This window comes from Ceratotherium simum, chromosome 12 (genome assembly GCF_057802395.1).
Source record: "Ceratotherium simum simum isolate JZ-2026a chromosome 12, ASM5780239v1, whole genome shotgun sequence".
Classification (NCBI taxonomy): Eukaryota; Metazoa; Chordata; class Mammalia; order Perissodactyla; family Rhinocerotidae; genus Ceratotherium; species Ceratotherium simum.
Genome location: NC_141911.1, coordinates 38,226,089 through 38,249,133, shown reverse-complemented (window position 1 = coordinate 38,249,133; position 23,045 = coordinate 38,226,089). Strand labels below are relative to the sequence as shown.

Here is a 23,045-nt window from a genome sequence, read left to right as displayed (position 1 = left end):
GAAGAGAAGGGAGTTATTCCTTTTTTCCCTCAGCCTTGTTGAAGTATATCTGACAAATAAAATTGCAATATATTTAAAGTGTGTAATGTGATGATTTGAAAGGGTCCTTCCATTGAGTTAATTAACACATCCATTGCCTCAGCCTCACACATTTACCTTTTTGTTTTTTTTGGGTTTTTTTTGTGGTGAGAACACTTAAGTTCTACTCTCTTAACAAATTTCGATTATACAATATAGTATTATCAACCATAGTCACGATGTTACACATTAGATCCTCAGATGTTAACTTACAACTGAAAGTTTGTACCCTTTCACCAGCTTCTGCCTATTCCCCGCCCCCACCAGCTCCTGGCAATCACTATCCTTCTCTCCGTTTCTATGAGTTCAACATTTTTTTTTTTTTCTTTTCAGCTTCCACACATAACTGATACCATGCAGGATTTGTCTTTCTCTGTCTGGTTTATTTTACTTAGCATAATGCCCTCAAGGTCCAGCCATGTTTTCACAAATGGCAGAATTTCCTTCTTTCTATGGCTGAATAATATATATATGTATATATGTCTATATACAAACACACACCACATTTCTCTACATTAGAGAATCATCGGATTAATAAGCACCGACTGTGGACACTTAACGTTGTTTCTATATCTTGGCTATTGTGAATAATGCTACAATGAACATGGGAGTGCAGATATCTCTTCAAGATAATGATCTCATTTCCTTTGGATATATACCCAGAAGTGGGATTGCTGCATCATACGGTACTTCTATTTTTAATTTTTTGAGGAACCTCCATACTGTTTTCCATAATGGCTGCACCAATTCACATTCCCACCAACAGTGCACAAGGGTTCCCTTTTCTCTACATCCTCTCCAATACTCGTTAAGGCTTATATTTTTGATAATAGCCATTCTAACATGTGTGAGGTGATATCTCATTGTGATTTTAATTTTCATTTCTCTGATGATTAGTGATGTTGAGCACCTTTCCATATACCTGTTGGCCGTTTGTATGTCTTCTTTAGAAAAATGTCTATTCAGGTCTTTGCCTGAATTCAGGAGCCTCCTATGTTGCCATCTTGGTGATGTCTCCAGGAGTTATTCCTTATAATGCAGATCACTTAGTTTTATGTTCCTGTTTCTATTTTCCTCCAGGTATCCATAAGTTGTTAATAAAATTTTATTGAAATGTTCCTGCTTGCATTTAGCTGTGCTCTGAAGATTTATCAGAAGTTACATGTCCTCATCTGAGGCCAATTCCAATGAGGAGGCAGCACTCTGGGAGACCAGCTTGGTTGTGGAGTGGTCATAGGGCAAGAAGACTCTCCAGGGGACAGGGTCAGGTCAGAGGGCAGCTGCCTCACCCTCACTCCTGTGGCAGTCTCTCTCTGAGGCGACTCTTAGGAATGGATCAGATTTTCCTCAGGTTGCTGGTAGGCTTCCCTATGGCCTTCATGCTGTATGCTACAGGCAGTGACACCCGTCTCCATCTGCTTTAACCCAGGGAGACTGCATCCTCTATTGAAGCTGGGGACTGATTTGCTTTAACTATATTCAGTTGGTTGTCTGTTTGCAAAAGTAGTTAGATAATGCATTACTAAAGCCCACCCTATAGAAAACATCTCTGACGCTTGGGTCACCATGGTGATGGGTGCTTGGTGATGGGTGCTTAAGTTGTTTTTATTCGACTCCTTGTTCAGTTCAAGCCGAAAAAGACCACCAACTTATCAACTGGGCCTGCGTGAATGCCTGATAGGTGACTCTTTGACATCAAGGGGCCAAAAACTCCACTCTCAGATCATGTTAATGCCACCATTTTGTGAACATGCATCCTATGAAGAGCCATGAAGGCTGAATACACTTGTTCAGATCATCAATTACCTCCCTTCTCCATACCTCCAATCATCTATTCCCACACTTCAGACCACCTTGCCCCTCTATCCCATAAATGTCCCTAATCCCCATTTTCAAGGAGGCAGATTTGAGACTTGTTCTCCTGTCTCCTCGCTTGGCTGCCTTGTGAATAAACTCTTTCTCTGCTGCAAACTTGTCATGTCAGTGATTGGCATACTGTGCAACAGGCAAAATAAGCCTGGTTCAGTAACACTGTAGTGTCTCTTATTCATCTCATCCCCAAAATTTTCAAAACTTCCACTTTCTCAGGGAAGGTGGGCTCAATGAGTCATTAGAGAATCTAATGTAGACAACTAATATAGACAACTCTCTCAGGCAATCTGAGAGAGATCTGTCAGGTCAAGAGAGCCTTCCAGGTCCCCTAGGCCAGGCCTGATAGATAAATAATGACTTTGCCAACTCAACAAGGCCCCTTTTCTATGGTTGCCTCCTCAAGGAGTTCACATTTGGTGCTTGGTATGACAGGGAATATTAACAGTTTGGGAAATTCTAGAGGAAAGGAAAACTAGTTAATCTAATTGTTTCCTGATGATAAGAAACTTTAGTAGAAGTAGAATTAATTATTTAAAGTCATAACAATGACGTTTAATAAAACATTCACATTCTAAAGAAATGATCCTTCTCTGTGCCCAAATGATGTACTCATTTAAAGAAATTGTCTCATTTTTCTTTGTAGCCTCCTCAGAAGCTAGCACAGTGCCTGGCCAAATAGATGCTCAATGAATGGGAACAACCCAACAGCCAGTCAGCCACCAAAGTCAAAATATAGAGCTCACATTGTCTCCTTTCTCTCCTTTATACCTAACTATAGATATAGTTAGATCTTTAATGCCCGAAACAAACACACCATTTTTTCCCAGTTAATTAACAGGGCCCATGGCATTGTACTACAATGCATGGTTGAGACATTTATTTCCTAGGAGCCAAATTTAATAGCTTTTGCAATTTTCCTTTAATTTCCAAATTTGAGATTTCTTCAAATTTCCTTCCTAAATTAATTCAGTTATGGTTTACTGTAGAACTGCACTTAGTAGAGTCCTGGACAGCAAACCCAAAATTCCCCATCCAGATTTAAATCCTGCCAACTTGTTGTTTCATATTGCCCTCAGATCTTCAACTTATGTGTTTCAATGCTGTCTTGAAAGGAAGAGTCACTGATCTGTCTGTCCATTAGTTTAAATTTCTACTAGGCTAAGGCATATAGAAAACAAGCTTCCTGATTTATTTTATTTTAGTAGACTGAATTCAGGGTTTCAGTTTTTTAAATCACTTTTTTGCCATGGACCTCTTCAACAATTTGGTGAAACCAATGGATAAATGCATAAAATAAAACACATAGAATTACAAAGGAAATAAATTATTATTATTTTTGACTTTCCATGGGTCAATACAGAATTTTCCATTCTCTGAAATTTAAATCTGCAAATAGAGGTCTTAACTATTCATATTATTAACTACTGTAGAGTACCATCTGTAATATACCCAGATTGACTTGGAATTTAACATAGAATTAATAATTTAGCAATTTAAATTACAGTCTATAAAAAGTTATGATAACATTTACATCTAAACAAATAAGCTTAGCAATCTTGGTATCAGCCCCTCCTGGCTGACTGCCCCACTACTGTAGCTGATTTGCCACATATTGAGTCTCCCTACCAATATGATTTAGACTCTTAAACTTTTCCAAATTCCTCCAAAATCAAATTAATTTTAATTCACTGAGAAGTTCTTGAGGATATCTAGGTATAGCTGAAATAGGATGCTCTGGTACCTGTATAAATGGCTTTCTTCCATCACCTGCAATTTTATATAATGTGCCTCTTCTGCATAAATATCTGGAATACATCCATGAATAAATGAATGGTCTGTGTTCTTGTTCTGCTCCCACCTGGGTATAACCAGTGAAAAGATCCTTCTTGGTCCCTGTTCTCTTAGAGGATGAAGATGCAGCTCTCTGTGACATGACATAGTTTGGGCCTGAGGATTGCTCTAGAGACTTCTCATCTCTCTACAATTTACTGAAGTCTTGGGGGCACTATTTGAGTTGGAGATGAGGGCCGAAGAGGAAAATGAACTTGATAGCTAAAATAATTATTATTAAATTAAATATTATTAAAAATTAATTATAAATATGTATTATTATTTGTAACTTACTTATAATAAAAATTGCCCTTATTATTATGGCTATCATTATTGAGTTCATCTGTTGAGTAATCATAAATATTTTACTTGTAGGACATGACCTAATTTTGAATTTTATTGAAAGGTAGTATGTATAGCTCATATGTAGGCATTTGTGCACATATATGCCATAGAGTTTATTCAACAAATACTTATTAAATGCCTATTCTGTATCAGACACTATATAAACTATTATTGATCTATTAAGTTTGCCTTACTGCCATGAGAACCCTAGAAACTCCCTGAATTTAAAACATTAAAATTATATTGATGTGTCCCACCCCAACTAAGCTTCTGACACCTTCCATCTCTAATTCTATTTACGTGCAAAATTTCTAGCAATGAACAGTGACTAGCTTCCATTGGCTTTCAATATGTTATAATGACACTCTTTAAAACTCATTCACCAAAATCTCCCCCTTAGAAAACTGTAAAAGAAATGAAAAATGTCAGCCCAAAGGCAAAATCATTCCTCAATTTAAAAGTGAAAGCAGAAATTTGCTAGGGAAAGTAATCTTTTACCTTGAGCTCTTGTTTTCCTTCTGAAGAGAGAAGTATGTGTGGTTAATTTTTATGAAAGGTCATTTCCATTTTGTTTTACAAATAAAAGATGTGCTAATTAAGCCTAGAAGTCAAGGATTTTACCAAAAAGGGTATGATGAGGCCGTTCCCAATTAGCAATTTATTTGGTTGATATCACAGCTTAAAAATGTGAGAAAGAGAAAATACCCAAGTTAATCGTACCTTCCAAGGCCACTTCACAATATCTTTGAGAACAGAGATAAGGCTAATCCACTCCCATTCCCCCTAGACATGCGCATTAACAAGATGGACATTTGCAGAGTAAAGATCGTTTCTCATCAAACCAAAGCCACTATCTTACTTTCTGGAAGGACAACCGAACCAAACAGCTATTTGTTGGTTGGAATGACTTTATTTTAGAAAACATCAAAAAATAAACTACATTTTCCTTCTTGCATGTATTTTTCCAGTTCGTTTTAAAAACAAAATGTTCATTTGGGGCCATGACAGCTAAAATAGAAATATCTTTGGCATAGATTCAGTTTTCTACCCTGCAGGCAAAATATAAAATTGTTGTTAAATTGGAGTGGACCAGAAAACGAATGATAAAACTTGTCCAATGAACTTCTGCTAATAACAAACATTCATCCTATGACCATAAGTAATAACACATGACAGGGGATGTTCATGGTCCTAGAACAGCAGGTTTTGGTGCCTGTAAGGCAGTAGGCCAACTTCACCTAGCCCTTCAGTTGTGGCTTCCTATGAAACTGTTGAGGTTAAAAATGCCCTTTTTAAACTAGGAAATACTTGGGAGGAGAATTCTCTGGTATTTTGGTCACAGTTGGTCTTCCTTTAAAGTTTTAGAGGCAGCTTGGGTGGTTGTGTTATTTAACATGAGTAAGCACAAATTTCAGCTTCTATTTTCTACTTTGGCAGCATTTCTGTTTCCTAAGAGTTATGCCATTTATGCATTTTGTCTCCATTTCTCTTTCTCTCAATAGTCAGAAAGAGATAGGAAGCAAATTTGAAAGAGGCAGATAGTTGGTAGCTGAAGGCGTTGTGTTGATGGCTAGCCCATTGTCAAAGGCAATAAGTCCTTCCTTTTTTCTGGCTTTGTTTTACCATATTTTATTGAATCTAAGACATCATTGATTGTGAGATTTGCCATTTTATGCATCAATATGAAAAAAATATATACACTTCTAATCAATCTATGATATAACACCTTAATGATAGTCCTGCTTGAAGCTTGGGTGGGCCACATAGCCTTCTTTGCCTGGAAACTTCTTTTATCTATTCTAAATTATTTGGCATTTTCTCTTGCCTTCTATTGCACTGCTTGGCCTGTAATAGGCATTCTTTTGCACTTATCTCAGTAACAAAATGTAACAAAGCCTCATAGACCTGTATGATTTTCCCTTCTTAGGTCTCCTAAAGCACTTGGTTGCTCTTTCCAAGAAAAGAAGGAATTGTAGTCATCTCTCCAACAAAGAACATTTGCTTGCTAGCATCAAATTCTTGGCCAGCTGCTGTCTTTCTGCATATACAGTAACTTTTCATGTCAAGGCTGAATAATGGGCTTCTTGTTAAAGACTTTTGAAATAGCAGTTACATTCAACATGCACCTTTCCAACATTATACATAAACTCAATCAACATAACAACAACACGAACAGTTATGACCAAGTTTGCAGGCAATGGCCACTTCACCATGACTACTGCCTGGCTGACAGCAATTCTACGATGTTTCTCAATTTCAGAGATGCTAAAATATGAGAAAAAATTGTCCATCTTAGTATTAGCAGAACACAATACTATCCAGTCACACACTGTATAGGGGTGGCAAACTCAAATGCCCATAGGGCCAATTAAATTACTTACATCAAATCCAGCTCTATGTAAGAAACATGTGCCCTCTATGTCAAATATTTCCTGTCTCATTTTTAATAGAGATGTGGATACAAAGGAATATTGTACACTATAAGGAAAGCACCAGGCTATACAAATAGGAATGGTAGCAAACTGAAGAACTCATGTCCTATCTAAAGGGGGCAGGTGTCACACAGCTCAGGTCAAATGTTACCTTGTCAGAAATCCTTAAGACTTTGGACACAGTATTGCCCCAATCTTCTGATTTTTTAATAGTTCATTTTGAATATTTTTCTTAGAATTGTCTATGTGTAATAGAACCAACTCACTAGATGGATTTCAAGGCTTGGAACTGGGAACAAGTAGTTTTTCAGAAAGTAAAAATTGATTGTTTTTTTGGCCCCAAGTATTTCTTTAGGAACAAGAATTACTGCTCTGGGTCCCCGTTTCGCTTGGTGCCCCTTGAACTGCAGCGCCTCGCTGAACCAGTGGACTTGCTGTCTGGAGCCTCCCTGCTCTCTTGGGGCTGTGTGAGGGGAAAACCCAGGCATGGGGACCCAGAGGAGCTGGATATAGAGGATGTGGCTGACTACTTGGGAATGCCCTTCACATTGTCCCTGCTTCCCAGGCCTAGGAAAGATGGCGCTTTTTTTTCTTGTAGAAGAGAGACAGGAGAATAAAGAGGAGAGACTCCAACACGGCTCAGCCCAATGCATTCATCTCTGGTTTAAAGGATGGGAGTCAGACAAGATGCTGAATCTTTAAATATACCTGCTCTCATAATGGAATTCAATGCATGAGATCCTCCATGGGTACTTGATTTTCTAGGACTCAATTTTCCCATCTGTAAAATGAATGAGCAGATTAAACAGATGTTTTTCAATCTGTATTCTGAGAAACTTTAGGGACTCAGATACTGTGCTTAAGGAGGAGGATCTGGTTTTTATGATTTGCATTTGGTCTTAAAGGTAAGGCTTCCATTTAATAGGAAAATACAACACCTAAACAAAAATAAACATACAAATAAAACCTGCAGTGTTTGAACCACACTGGCTAGGTGACCTAAGTGATTTGCATCGAGACCTCCCGAGGTCTAACACTTTGATTATAAAACTTCCTCAACTTGCATGTACATTTCAATACCATCTTCACAAAGTAAAATGCAGAGACATTTTCAGATTAAATAATAGCTTCAGCTTTTACCCAAAATATGAGTCGACACAAAAATTCTGATAAGGCTGAGTATGCAAAGGTACAAATGTCTTTGATTTTTCTCTTCAAAATGAAGCTTTCTTTTTTCAGATTTTGCAAGAGATGACAGGGAAGAGTAGGAGTCTGGGAAAAGTAGTTCACGTTAGGAACAAGGAGACCTTGAGCCTATTCACTGTGGAACACGCACTCTCTGAGTTGTCCATAAAAGTGAGGGGGAGAACTGAGGACATTTCAGCATATAAAGGCTCCAAACCATTTTCTTCTGGAAATACAGGAAATTGAAGTTAAAATAAACTCCACTATGCAGACCAGGCATAAATCTGACTACTCCTAAACACACTCAATGATTTCCCACCCTTTTCTGCCTGTGCATGGAATGCCCTCCAGCCTGTTCATCTGTACCTCTCTAAATCATGTCATTCACAGGCTGAATGGTGATTCCATTTCCAATTTTTGCATTCTCCCCCTCCTCCCAAGCCCCGTAGCACATCTTATCTTTTACAAGTACCGTCTACAAATGGCTAGTTTTGTGAAGTCCACTTGGACATACAAATGTCTGACTTTTACCCACGTACTCCTGAATTGAGGGACAACTATTGTTCTTTTGTACCTCCCATGGTTTCTTGTACATACGTAAATAGGGAATCAATACATCAGGTGAAGGATTTGATATATTAACTGAATAACTTTGTATCTCTGGGGAAGAACACTACTATTATATGAGAAATGATAATATGGATTCAAAAGCACTTTGAGAAAAAAAATGAAAACGGCCTAATTGTTCATAAAGTGGTATGAGACTAGGTTGTATCATAAAAACAATGCTTACAATACAGCAAGGAGTGAAGAAAGGAAGAGGTTGTGTAATGCTATAAGTTCAATGATATATTTAAAGAAAAATATTAAGAGAAGAAAAGATTTCACAATAATGTTTAGGATTATTGGATTCATAGTAGTATTTTTCTATATGTTTTCAAAACATTGATAATGAGGCTTATATTACTTTTATAATGAAAAAAATAATAAGAAACATGCTTTGAGTTTCCATGCCAAAGGAATATCACTGGGACTTTGTTATAACATGAATTTGAGGTCCATATAATTGCCATTTTTTAGAAGAAATCATTTTATAGCAAATGTGCCTTTGTGGTAGTTCCCACAATAAAAGTTGATAGCCCTTTCTGTGGGTTTCATCACAAGTCCTTCTTTTAACAAATTCCATTCCATGGAGAACAGTGTTGCACCAACACGCCTGTGTCTCGCCACCAAAGAAAATTTTGTAAGCAAACTGAACCAATTTGTTTCCTGGTTTGTATTTATCCGCGTTAAAAGCCCAGAGAGTGAAGAAATGTGGTAATTATCTTAGAGGTCTCTAAATGGTTTCATGTTTTAAGCCATAGGTTGGATTAGGTCCTGAAAGATCCAATCTAGTAAAAGCAACACAGTCTACTAGTAAACTGAGGAAAAGCCCCAGAACATTTGTCCTCTGGCAAGTGACTGACCTAGATCTGGATGACAAGCCACTAGACTGTTTCCAGGGATGGAGGGGCACTTCTGCTCCCAACCCAGCTTTACATGTAGGTGTGTGGGGTGTGTGTGTGTGTGTGTGTTTAAGAAAGTATTCTATTCCCAAGACAGCAAAAGAAGGTGGGATATTTTATCTTTTTTTTTTTTTTCCAGAAGGACCTGGATACTTCAAAAGACTTGCCTAAAGGAATGTGTCTAAAATAACACATTCCACCTCCATATTTTTACAGCTTGAAATACACACAAATCATTCCAAATTCCTTTTCTTATGTCAATTCTGTTACTGTCTAAGTCACCAAAAAAATGCCCAAATGATCAATATAAAATTCCAATTTAATCTCTCCCACAACTTTTGGCTTTGTGACACAGTCTCATGTAATTAGATATATTCACAACTGTGCTACAGTGTTCCTGAAATTGCTTTCATCTTCATGATTAAAAGAATAGCCTTTCCCAAACCCTTTCCCTTTCTCCTACTTTTTCCTGCCTAGGATGCTGATGTGAGAGTCAGAGTCACAGCAGCTATATTGCAAGTATAAGGGAATAGCCAAAAGAAATGCAGAAATCTTGGATCTAACATTGTTAAGGTGCTGAAATAAAACCAGAAACCACTTACCTTTAGTTTTCTTCCTATTTGTTTAAGTCAATATGGTAGGATTTTTTGTAGGTAACAGCATTCTTATCTCTTATAATCCATTTATCACAAACTTCAGTTAGTGTGGTCTATTCCTTCATTTGTTTTTCTCTTTGTCTGATTGTCTCTCTATTATTCTTAGTCCCATATGTGAAAATATGTGCATTTTGCAGACATATATGTTCTATTAAACCTGTGTTTACTGGCTCCTGTGATCAGAATATGTGTTTGATGATATACTCCACTAGAAAAAGAGGATGGGGGCAGAGAATAGGGAGATTTTGTGATCCAAAATACTTGGAAAACATTGGATACTCTGTTCTTCTTATAGAGCTTCACAATCCACATAAAACTATTGCAGACTTTGAAAAGGACAAATATAGAGAAACTGGAATAACATTCAGATGCTTTCCAAACTTATTGACCACTGAACTGATTTTTCCAGCAATGCCTTTACCTACTTACTATCTACCTCTCAAAATTAGGGATCTTAGGCCACATGTGGGAAATACTGTACTACATTCATCCATAATTATTTCAATAATTATCATTTTATATTTTCTTATTTGCAAATGACCCATATGTTCTGACAAATTTTAGAGAGACTCCCAGGGAATTCAGGTCAACAGATAGGTTGACGCATACCAAACAAAGGCAAGTAGCAATGAAATTCGTGATTACTTCTGGCTAGTGACAATTTCCCCATTTTCTTTGGTTAGAAGATGCTGCCCCAGATACTGGTAACTGGTAACATGGTAAACTGCATGTGCATTTTTGGAAAGAGACAACTCTTTCCAGACTCAATGCTTGAGACACGATACCTTAATTAGTCTTTGCCATTGCTCTCTGTAGGGACATTTGCTGTGATTCTGTGAAAGGAACAATTCTTGCTGATCTATGACAGATTTGTTTTCTCACATGATCTTAAGATCCTTCTTTACCTTTAATGCTGAACTTGTTTTCCTTTTGGCGATGGCCTGTTGTCTCAGCAGAGGCATTTGATGTACATCCAAGGAATTGTAGATTGTAATCACCAGCCCCAGCAAATTACTCTGTGCCATGAGCCCCGCTGTAGCTATCCGGGTGTGGGCTTTTTTCTCCTTTGCTCTCTTCACATTGTCTCAACTTTTGAGCCAGAATAATTTAAGTACTAAAGTCTTGTCGGGTTTTGCAACCATGAACAGCCTTAGAAAGTCTAGGCGTTGTGCCAGAAATCTAAACTTTGTTGAACTATGTTAAAAGGTTAAACATTTCACAGAGTTTGGGTTCCCCACCCCCACTGCACTCTCAGACTCTGCCTTGTTCTTAAATGTCTGTTTTATCAAGAAGTGGAATAACTAATAATGTGCTGGATAGAACATTTTCAACCATCACTCTAACCACAGTAGTGCTAAACAAATGTTAATCACACTTTTCTCCTTAATCAAAAAGAGCTTAGAGCATAGAGCCAATTTAGTCTGTTTTAAGATGAAATGCTAGAAGCTTTCCATAAAATCTAACGTTTAAAATGAGGGCTCTTATTAATTGCTTATAATAATTTCTATGTTAACAAAAAATTTCCTAAAATGAAAGTCAATGAATAAAAATAAATCACAACCTCCCCAGTCTGGAGGAAAATACTGGCTCCTAGGCCTCTAGTTTTGAAAGCCTCCTTGTGGTTATCTCCTGGAACCCTGGATGCCTGTTTACTCTTGGGTAGGAGGCTTCTGAGGTTCTCAAGCCTACGTTGATTATAGGATATTTAGGGGAAAGGAAGTATAAAACACAGATGTTGAGGGGAAAGGAAGTAAAAAATCAAGGAATCATCCTTGAATCGCTCAGTTCCCCACACCCCATCTGAGAGTAAGCACTGTCAGCATTTCTGCTAAAATGTTTCCCAAGTTCGCATATTGTCTGCACCCCCACTACCACCACTCCAGACCTAGCCACCACCCTCCCACCTGGACTCCCACAGTGGTCTCTTATTTGGCCTCCCTTCTTCCTCTCTGCCTCCATTCTCCTCAGAGCAGCCAGGCCATTGAGTCTCCAGAGCCTTAGAATCAAAACACAATCTTCTGAGCCAGCCCTGGTGGTCTAGTGGTTAAGATTTGGCCACCACGGCCTGGGTTCGGTTCCTGGTCATGGAACCAGGCGGTTCACATATAGAATTAAAACCAACAACTAGGATACACAACCATGCACTGAAGCTCTAAAAACAAAACACAATCTTTTCCTGCTTTATAAGGACCTTCTAAAAAACTCTTCTCATCTTAAACCATCTCCTCCTTTCCCGCCACATTCCTGCCACTCAGGGGCCTTCTTTCTTTCCTGCAAACATACCATGCTTATATTGCCTTAGGTTCATTGGGGGCATGCCCTCCCCCATCTTCGTATGGCTGACTCCTCCCTGTCATTAGTTCTCAGCATAAGCGTCGTCTGTCTGCCTAGAATAGACTTCTGCAACCACACAGTCTAAAAACTCTCCTCCCCACACCCTCAGTGAGTCTCTATCAGATCCCCTTTTTAAATACACTACATGGCACTTTCTCTATCTGATATTTTCTCCATCTATCTATTAATCACCTATCTGTCTTCTGATTCCCTTCAGTGGTCATGAGCAGGAATTTACTAGTTTACTGCTGTATCTTCAGCACCTGTAACAGTGTTTGGGACATAGGAAGAACAAAATAAATATGTATTGAATCAATACATGAGCAGGAAGAGAACTGAAAACCGGGTGCTTACCTCAGCTCCTGTGATCCCGCCATGAGAAGATGTAACAAGACCAGTTAGCAGGTACTTTCAGGTAAGAATATGTCAGAGGTTGGACATCTTGGGGCGTGCCAGGAACCTTCACGAACTAAACAAGAGAAAATACAAAGAGAGCTATGTCTGTCTTCACTAGTGGGGAAACGAAATTCTCTAGGCGGCTGTTTGTGTCTTTGACAACATCAGTGTAGTTTAAGCTACTACTTCCCAAGGCAATCTCCTGAGAAGAAATTTCCTTAAGCAGAGAATAAGTAATTTTCACTTAATGTTCTAAAGTAAATTACTGGGGGTTTTCTGCCAGATAGTCATGACTTTATAAGGAGTGTACGAATACTGTTAAGTAAAGTGACATAGTGTCCTCACTTCTCAGCAAACAGCCAACTTAGATGACTCACATACATAGGGTGAAAATTATATCTGCAATCAAAGATTGGAGCCAAAGTTGGTCGCTGGAAAAGTGCTTAACAAATCTTTGGCTTCTACGTCGGGTTTCATGTGGAGCCAGGATTAACAAGGGAAAGCATGACCAGAATGGAATGTGAGGTTTGAGCATTGCAGAGAAGATGTCCCCAGGGCTGTGACCTGCTTTTGGGCAGCAGCCCTGGGAGCTGGGCTTGTTTCAATCTTATGCAGTTTTGCACTCATGACCAGTCAATGGGATAGGGAGACAAGCGGCAAGGATGCTGGGTAAGAAAACACACCAACATATGTTTTGTGAAAAGAAAAGGTAAAGATCACAGTAAGGGCACTTCTGGGAGAATGCAGATAACGGCAAATTTATTGATAAGGGAAGAAGCAAGGAAGTCAACTGGTCCCAATTTCATAAATAACAGAGCTTATAGGAGGCACTGTTTTTCTGAGATTCATGCTTCCACGTAAGCAGAAAAAGTAGAAACTGAACCTGATAATATTAGTACCCAGCAGAGAGCTTCTCATAAAAATGTTGTATTACCATTGACCATACAATAGAAATGTGTAAAAATACAAGGTGATAATAATGATAAGCATCCCAAAATCTCACAAGCAGAAGTATATGATAAAGAAAAGGATTGCAATTCCTTTTGAAGAACAATATGAAAAGAAAAATTATAGACCTGGATCAAAGAGAACATTACTCAGTCTCTCATTTGTTTATTTAACAAGTATTTATTGGACAATACTTTGTGCCAGGTACTGCATCAGGCACTGTGGACATAAAGGTAAATAAGGTGGACATAAAGGTAAATAAGTTGTACATCTTGAAAATAGATTTCAGGAAAATGTGGACTAGCGTAACCCGTATACAAGTAGATAGTAGTTGGAGCAGTGGTGGCAGGTCAAGGGAGGGACTATTTGCTAAGATGGGAGAAACAGGAGCATGTTAAAGCCCTAAATCCTTTCTGAAAAGATTGATTAAATATTTCTGTTTCTTTCCATTTATCACTCCATCACAGTTCAGTGAATGCTGCTAAAGTAGAACTTATTTTATCCCTTTTTCGAACAGGTGTTTTAGTCCCTAAAGACTAGAAAAGAAACTTCTAGACAGGACTTTAAAATAGTATCTAAGCGATGTCTTCTCTCAATTCTCCATCCTCACTGTCTTCACAATATCCCTGCCCAAAACGAGATGGTTTACCTTAATTACTATTATTATTGTATTAAAAAGGAAGCCCCTGCCTACCAACTTCGACACATTTTAGCTACATTTGAATCATTCAGTTTCCTGAACATATGCTAAATTTTTTTAACTTGAAAATCTTTTTTAACTTTAAAATTTCTTTGCCAGTATTATATAATTTTTTTTGACAAGGATCCATTCATTCATTCAACAAATGTTTACTGAGTGCATCCACTCTGTGCGAGCGACTGAACTAGGCAATGGGAAGAGAGACAAGCAAGGCACAACTGACCCTGCCCTGAGGCCTTGAGGTCCTAGTGAGAGCAAGTGAACAGGGAATCCCAAGAGTGTGCTGAGGACTAAGATAAAGGATCAGCTCTAGGAACTATGGGAGCACATTATCGAACAAAGTCTTAGGGTTTCAGGAAAATTTTTCAAGGGAAACAACATCAAAACCGAAACATAAAAAAATGAGAAGAATTTATCCAAGTAAAGAACAGAGGGAAGAATGTTCTAATCAGAACTAGACGTATTTTCAAAATCCCAGAGATGAGAGATACATTCCAGAAATTACAAGTATGTGACTATGTATATTGGTGGGGAGTTGCGGGGGAGAGTGGAGTGGAGGTGTGATGGAAGGGTAGAAGATGTGGACGGTGCTCAGGTTTCCAAGGAGAGAAGAAAAAGAAAAGTTGTAAAAGATCTCATAAGCCATACTAAATATTTTTAATTTTATCCTGAGGGCAACAGGAGCCTTTGGATGTTTTTAAGCAGGGGAGACATGAAAATAGACTTCTATTTTAGAACACTAACACTGACTACAGAATAAAAAATAGATCTTAGGAAAACATGGATTATAGTAGCCCACATATAAGTTGAAGGTGGTCAGAACAGTGGTGTCATAGGCCAAGGGAAGGACTTTTTGGCAGGAAGGGAGAAAACTGAGCATGTTAAATATTTCTGTTAACAAATCTACATAGAAGATTGGAGATACAGAAGAGAGGGGATGATCAGTAAAGCAGTCTCTGAGAACATAAGAAGGGATGTGACCCGGAATGCACAGTGAGGAAGCAGCGTTGAAAGAGAGACACATCTTCCATTAGAACAGGAGGAAATAGGAAATGGTGGATGTGGATGAAGGTCAAGTTTTAAATTTGGTGGCAGGAATTGAGTAAATTCTCTTCTTGCTTCTGTTTTATCTAAGATCCGCTTGCAAGATTTTTTTGCTAAGAGTGATAGGAGAGGAGCTAGGGTAAGGAGTTTGAACAGAGTAGGGAATCTGAAATAGCCACACTGGATGACTGAGTACACAAGAAAGTGTCTCTGGTAAATGTTAAGTATTTGGTTGAGATCGAAACCATACATTTTTAGTAGCATGAGTCTGGCCAATTGTGTGAATACTTCAGCAGAGCTCAATAGCCCACGTATAGGTGTCTAGAGACCAGACATTTAGAATGACTTAGCTTTAAAGTTTGGCCAGGCAGGTGTGGAGGAAGAACAAAAGGGCAAAATAGTCTGAGGATACTGACAAAGGTAGGGTCCAAAGGGATAAAGCATGGAAGCAAAGCTGGAAAAAAATAAAATTGGGATGGGGAAGACCAATGGATATAACAAAAAAGGCAAGAAACTAAATATCTCTATGAAGTAGAAAGTCAAGTATAGTGGGAGACATTATTTATGAACGACTGAAGGAGTTGATGTGGAAGAGTGGTGTAAGTTATTTTAAATATTTGGAGGTGGAGAGAAGTTCCAGACGATGACAAGATCGAATTGTCAACATGAGACTGAGCAGCTGAAGAGGCCATGGAGGAGAAGGTCATTGGAGTTGAGATTGTTAGGTGTTGGCAGGTCGTCTACATGGACATGCGGGAGTGGCAGAACTCAGGGTTGAGAGAAAGACCACAAGTAGCTGCTGATGTCTCGAGTAAACAGGGCATAATTACATTGGCAAGTAAGGTCAGTGAAGAGGGATAAAAGATGATACAGTCAGGGCCGGCCCCGTGGCTTAGTGGTTAAGTGCGGGCACTCCACTACCGGCGGCCCGGGTTCGGATCCCAGGCCCCCACCGACACACCGCTTCTCCAGCCATGCTGAGGCCGCGTCCCACATATAGCAACTAGAAAGATGTGCAGCTATGACATACAACTATCTACTGGGGCTTTGGGGGAAAAATAAATAAATAAATAAATAAAATTATTAAAAAAAAAAAAAAAAGATGATACAGTCAGATGGCCTGAGCCCCAAAGAGGCAGTGGTTTTATGTGAAGGTAGATAAGTAGTGGTTTAGAAGAAGCCAAAGAGGGCCACGCTGAGCCCACTTCCTACCCCGAGGAAAGTGAACTGTGGACAAATAACCTGACTCTACCTGAGAGAGCTTCAAGGAAAGTGATTTCCTCAGGAGCAGCCAGGTATCTGAGCCTGGAGGTGGACAGAATCAACAGAGATGGGTTGAGGATGGAATGATATTGGTTAACTACAGAGGAGGGTTCCACAAATCACAGATGAAAGCCTGAGATGGTGTGGGATAGTTTGAGATTGACTCGAGGAAGAAGAATACCTGAGAAAAGAAATAATGGGAAGGTCTTATGTTTTGAGTGTTGATCAAGGACATCAGAGATGTGAGGCATGGTGGGTTCAGCTGGCCTCAGGGTTTCCAAAAAATGAATCACAGTTTTCTTCTTGGAATTGTAGACACTTTAGGCTGCTTAGAAGGATTTAGTGACAGACTAGATTCAGTTTTACTTACTAGACAGCCCAGTCAAAGTGAGTAGTCTAGAAAAAGGATTATTTGATCCCCAAGCCTCACCTGTTAGGAAGGACAGGAGTCACCAGGGCTGCAGCTGTCAGTCAAGATCTGGACTTTTGAGCAAGTCCTGGTCTCTGAAGGATGGAGAAACTCTGCCTTCTTTGGACTTTCTCTAAGTGTCTCTAAGAGCCAAGAGTACAGAGAGGCTGGCTCTTGCAAAAAGGCTCCTCAGCTCCTTGCGGAGAGGCTGCCGATGAGAACGGTAGTTCCTAGAAGAACCAACAGAGCTGAGGAACAGCTGCAGCTTCTGGTGGCTGGGGGACTCTGAAACTTTCTTCAATTTTTAGAAAATTCTATATATTTTTTTAAATGATCACAAACAGAAAAATTGGATGTTCAGTACACAGAACATTTTATTTTCCTTAGCCATTTGAGAGTAAGGTGCTGAATGGATGCCCCATTACCCATGGATTCTTTAGCATATATTTCCTACAAACCAGAACATTCTCCTATATAATCACAATAAATCCATCAAATCAAGAAATTAACAGTGATACTACCACCTAATTCTCAGATGCCATTTAAGTTTTGCACATTTTCCCAACAATATCATTTATAACAAAAAAATTCAGTCCAGAATCAGAAATTTGGTTGTTGTGTCCCTTAGTCTCCTTCAGTCCGGAAGAGATTCTCAGTCTTTCCTGACTGTCCTGATGCTTTACAGGCCAGGTACTTTGTAGTATGTCCCTCAGTTTGGCTTCGTTTAATGTTTCCTTTTGATTAGATTCAGATTGTCCGTTTCTGGCAAGAATATTTCAGAAGTGACAACATGTTCTTCTCACTTAATCCTATCAGATGGCAAGTGATTTCTATTCGTCCATTACTGATGATGTTTACTTTGATCTGTTGCATGAAGTGGTCTGCAAGGCTTCTCCACTGTAAAGTTCCTCCTTTCCCCTTAGAAATTAATAATTATTTTGTAGGGAGATACTTTGAAACTATATGAATATCCTGATCCTCTTCAAAATTTCAATTTATTTATATCTAAGAGGATTTCCAATTTCATTCAATGGATTTTAAACTATTATCATCATTATTTTTATGCTCAAGTTGTTCCAAACTTGGCCAGAAGGAGCCCATTCAGGCTGGCTTCTGTTTCCTTTTGACATGTTCCCAAAATCCTTTTAGCACTTCCTTCCTTTCTGGCACAAGATGTCCTGACTTGTATTTTCCCTGCCCCATCCCTAGAATTCACCATTTCTTCAAGGAGCCCTGGTTCCTTTGCGTAGAAAATCATATTTAAGAGCCAAGATCTGAGTACTAGATATGCTCATTGCTATTGGGGTGTGACTGCTCCAAGCCCCTCTTAGTGGAAAGGGCTAAGAAATATACGTCTGTAGATATATATCCAAATCACTTCCCTATCTATACGTTTACACCTTTAATTATTTCTACATCTATCTGTCTATCTGTCTGTCTATCTATCTATCTATCTATCTATCTATCTATCTATCTATCTATCTATCTATCATGGACCATGAGTTCACATGGATACTTCCAAGTGCAATCCAACACAACAGGGTTTATTCTAGTTTTCTTCCTTTTTTATTTGTAACTCTCTTCTTCAAAAGTGAGAAAGTTGTCTCCAATATATTTACTTAATTGATCAATCTCACTGGATGTAACCTGCCTCATTGTCTCCCCCTGTGTGGCTGCCTTTTCTTTCTGCCACAGCTCTGATTCCACATTCTGAGCTGCACCTCCATGTGGACAGCCCCTCACCCCACTGGGGCTCTGACACCTCACATCACTCCTCTGCAGAGAGGCCCTCCTCATCTTACTTGGGCTCTGATACCCCTCACCATGTCCTCCTTCTCCATCCCACTTGGTCTCCAACATCCCACACCAGGCCACCCCCAACATGGACACTCTCTTCTCCCTGCCTGAGCTCTGCCACCCAGCACCAGGCAAGTGCTCCTTGGAGATGCTCTTTTTATCCTACTCAGGCTCCAACTCCCCCTACTGGGCCACCCTACACGTGGACTCACACCTTACCCAGCTCAACTTTTGACACTCTATGCCAGCTTCCTGTTTCTTCTCTGCATTGGATGCCCTCCTTACTCTGAACAGGCTCTGACTCCCCACCCAAGTCACTCCTTCCCTTTGCAGGGATGCCATCCTCACCCCGCTAGGGCTCAGACACCCGATGCTCTAGTGTGGACCATCTTCACCTTGCTGAAGCTCTCAGCCACTGCTGCCCCTCCCTGACACACACATATCTAGGATGCCTGCTTTGGCTCTGCCCCATCTAATGGGTTTAGGACTGAATTTTTCAGAGAAGGAAGAAAATGGCTCTGAAATACTTTTAACATAGACAATGAAGGGCTTCAAGATGTCTACAAACTCATGATTTGTCATTTTTTAATCTTAATGTTTACAACTGTCTGTTTTGTATCACTGTTATGAATAACTGATTTATCAGAGATGAATAAAATTCAGTAAGCTCACTGGTATCTCATAAGGTATAAAACTAGCCTTTTCAATAATTCTGAGGAAAGATTTATTTTATCTGATATCTATCTCCCAGGAGCAGATGAAATGGGCCACCCGCAGTGTCTTTGCCATTTTGAAGAAGACCACAGTCTGAAAACATTTTGAGAATTGCAGGTCTATAGCAACTGCTTCATAATTAATACCAAACCCTGCGAAATTCCAGCAACCCACTTTGTAATCACCATGGTTCCAAGGAAAGTCTGGCTTTAGTCATGACAGAACCAGCCCTTTGGACTACATTTACTGTCTGGAAAATGCCATTTTTTTCAATTCTTTTAATTTTTATGCACATTGTTGGGTACTGATGTGACTAAGAATATGAATAATATTTTTATTACTTTTAATGAGATTGGAAAATTGATTTACAAAACATTAACTTTAAATAAGAACTCATTCTTTTCATTGTGTTCACTGTCAGATTTTGTTTAGAAATTTGGTGTGTATATGTGTGTATCAGCACTTGTATTCAAGTTTTCTCTATATAGTTTTATTTTAGTACATTTCGTGTTAAACCCCTGATTAGTGTTTTACACTTGTGGAAATGTATTTATTCTTGTTATTTTAAAACATTCACCATTTAACCACAGATGCACTACCAATTTCTATATTTTAGCTTTTCTTTACGATATCATAAACATGTTTAAATAATAACCAATTAAAAAGTGAAACTGTTGATTTGATTACTTACTTTTGTGTAGCTCAAAAAAGAATGAGTTGGGCATTACTGAATTTAATTTTTTCCATTGAAGGTTTTCTTTTCCTTTTTAAAATATATGTGTAGTCATTTCTTAAAACTAACATAATTTCTAGCCCTATTTCTGCATGAAGCTCAATTTAAAACAAGCTATTTTGAAATTCAGCAGTGGCCAAACTACAATGTCATTTTCCTTCTGGAATAGGGACAGGTTAATTTCTCTTCCCAAATGGGAATGGAAAAAAATTCATTCTTTTTCTCTGATATTAACCTATGTAAGTTTCATAGGCTTTTCCTTTTTCCAAGAATGCAGAAACTGCAGGAATTTTACCAGCATGTTTTGCTTATATTTATTTTTCAGAAGTCTGTTATTTTAAAAAATATATGACAATACACCCCAGTTAAAGATTTTGCAATATAATGTACACAACAGATTTCAATAAAGGCTACAATACTGTGGGTGCTTTATAATTTATTAGTTTTACTAATGAGTTCACCTTTAAACGATGTAGTTGGTTGTATAAAAGACGCTGACTATGTGTGTTGATCAATTTCCAATCTTGTTAGAAATTCTTCTGATCCTTTTTTCATGCTACCTTTTCTTCTTCTTTTCTTGAAACAACACTTTTCTATTAATAAATATATGGGATTCAGGAGTAATTTTTTCTTTTCTGCTTGCATTACAAAATGGAAATGAATGTGTGCTCCTCCCTGAGAGTGGTTTATGATTTAATAATGCCACAGCTCCTGGTCTTGTCGGTATTCTTACCTCTGCAAGCACATTTTGACCAATCTCAGAGACGCCTCATGTCATGTGGGTATCAGGAATAAACAGCAAATCTCGTAAGCAGTCTGCCTTTAAGTACCACATCAGGTGCAAGAAGATATGCAAAATTTTTGCCATATAGTTTTTCATTCCACTGAAGCTTATTCTTTGACTAACTCATAAAAATTTATATTTCCACTTAGAGTGCTTTAACACTTTTACCAATCTAATCGCTGAATATATATTTGTTGTTAAAGAATTGCCCTGAAATTCGGCCTTTCATTTACAATGCAAAATGTACAAACATTTTCACATCCTAAAATAGAATATAACTAAATTATGCCTACAGTTTTTGTAATAAAAGGCTTACGTAGCCTGTGATAGTCTATGAAAAGGAATAATTTAAAACAAATGTTATCCAATTTTTAAGTCTGGAAAATGTTTTGTAATATTTGGCATAAAGCAGATGAAATAGAGTATTGTTACCAAAAGAACATCTATTATATGTCCTCCTATTTCTTCTGAAACTTTATTCTCTGAACTCAAATGAATAAATTTCCCATGGGGAAAAATGTCTCTTGTCTACAATTAAGGTCCTGATTAGATCAACACTTGTAGTTTGGTGCGGATTGGACTTTTCCCCCCATTGTTACTGTAAGTTGTGTAAGGTTTGCAGAGGAAGTATGCTCTCTAGGAGCTGGAACCAATTTTTTAAATTCTCGTAATACACGCGTCCAGTTGGTTGAACTGCTGACTTAACTCCATCTTTTAAAGATAGAGTAAGCCTCCGCACAAATGGGGAAAGGTCGAGTTATGCTAATGAGAACCATTTAGTCAGCTGCTCGACACTTATTGGACGTGATAATCAACTTGCAGTATAGGCGGTAAACTTCACTGTATGGTAGGGCTTTTAAATCCATAAAATATGCAAGAAATTCTCCCAGACCACTCCTTTCAGCTCAGAGATATGCTAAAGCAAAGATGTGCGACTCTGAGGCAGCCTGGGGGAGGACCAAGGGAAAGGGACGGCTGTGCTCCTCAGCAACGACCCTGCTTGTTGGATAGAGAAATAGTGCGTGTCAGAAAGAAGCCAACCTCTGAAGATTTGGTCATAGGGATGAGATGAAAGGAGGAAAGAGGGGAGAGAAAAGGAGTTGTAAAAAAGCAGGAAAGGATTAAATTTCAACAGTGAACATAGATGATGTATCAGAGAAGAAAAAGATATTTACCAGTTGTCAAAAAGCTACATACATGGGGATAAGGTGGGGGCGGGTGGGAAACGGGGTCAGCCAGGGTCTTTTTACTTCTACTAAGAATAGCCCAATATTGCACCTAAATTAGAAAAATTGACTTCATTGGCCTTTGGTATTATTTTGTAGTCTAAATTAAATTTGGAAAACAATAACAAATAAGTAAACTAATAATTCTGGCCAAACCTTCATATTAATTTTATAATCTCCAGGAGTCTGTAGGCACGGGCCCACAGTTAGAGGATCCCAAAACTCACAGCCTTATCAGACTCTCCTAATAACCCATGTTCTCAGGACCCTCCTCATAAACTATGCATGCCTATTTAGAATGAATTAACCTTCTCCTCAGGCCCAGCTTGTAAACTTGCCTTGCATATATATATGTAGGTTACGATTATCTCTTGTGTAATTACATTCCGATGCTATTTACATATGTTATGTGAGTACAGCTAATAATCAAAAATAATAAGATTTAAATAGTAAATGCTACCATAGAATACCTCCCAGTGTGACCAAACAGTAGCATCAGGGGGAAGTTGGGCATTCTGATAACAGCAGAATTTGTGAGATATAGGGAAGATTGTCATTTTAGATGGAGAGGAATATAGATAGAGGTTAGCAGGGAGCACTCAGAAAGGAGATAAACTTACAGAATGTGCAGCGGGGAAGAGAGGTTTTCTTATTTAGCAAATATTTTCTGTTTCTAGATTATTTTTCCAAGCCTTCTTCAAAGGATGTTTCAGGAATAATGGTTCCAAAAACACTCTGGTTAAAAAAAAAAAAAAAGTTTCATGGTTAAATGAGTGTGAGCATGTGGCATATTA

At 38.5% G+C, this 23,045-nt stretch overlaps 1 long non-coding RNA gene across 1 annotated transcript in view; it reads right to left on the bottom strand.

Moving 5' to 3' along the window:
* Window positions 1-12,600: 12,600 nt before the first annotated feature.
* The window catches only part of LOC147915830 (uncharacterized), a 43,554-nt gene continuing 33,109 nt past the window's right edge, over window positions 12,601-23,045 (bottom strand). The window contains exons 3-4 of the long non-coding RNA XR_015553811.1: window positions 22,872-22,986; window positions 12,601-12,706 (exon numbers count right to left, since the gene is read on the bottom strand). This is a non-coding gene — a long non-coding RNA (uncharacterized LOC147915830). The remainder of the gene's footprint in view (window positions 12,707-22,871; window positions 22,987-23,045) is intronic.